Source organism: Arachis ipaensis, chromosome B06 (genome assembly GCF_000816755.2).
Source record: "Arachis ipaensis cultivar K30076 chromosome B06, Araip1.1, whole genome shotgun sequence".
Taxonomy (NCBI): domain Eukaryota; kingdom Viridiplantae; phylum Streptophyta; class Magnoliopsida; order Fabales; family Fabaceae; genus Arachis; species Arachis ipaensis.
Window position 1 is genome coordinate 91,572,714 of NC_029790.2, and position 675 is coordinate 91,573,388.

Here is a 675-nt window from a genome sequence, read left to right on the forward strand (position 1 = left end):
AACTTTGATCTTTCGCACATCAGCACCTACATACCTCATCTACAACTTCCTTACTGCAATTTACACCTATTATCACTAATTTTTGATAGTTTAAGTTGAGTTCCATCATCAGCCCGAATCCTTAAAAAAATCTTCTATAATTCTTGATAGAATCTATATTACATGGACTAATTAAATAGGATCGTGTCATTGACAAACTAGACTTGTGTCAATCTTACCTATCTCGTTTTAAAATACTTGTCTCTTTCAATTTTTAAAACTTACATATTAAATTTTAATAAATCTAAAATATAAGAGACATTTTTTTTTAAAAAAAGGTGTAATTAATAACAGCAAGAAAGATGGAACCCATGAATTTTAATTTCATCAAGAGAATAGATCCAGATAACCGGGGCTAATCATTAATAATATACTTATTATATACACCCCTGTATTAATTATTCAAACCCTTGCAAGCGTCAAGAAGGCAGACTTACCTATATCTATTACCCTAAAGTTCACTTCAAGTATGTTTAGTTCACAATATACATACCGCCTTGTTTTATTGCAAAATGAATTCAAAATGAATTCACTTTTCGATCAGGCCACCCCACCTAGTCTCTAAGTATGCAGATACATACATACATTAGTTGCAAGTTCAAGTTAAATTTATCCCCCACAATTTGCAGTGACTAT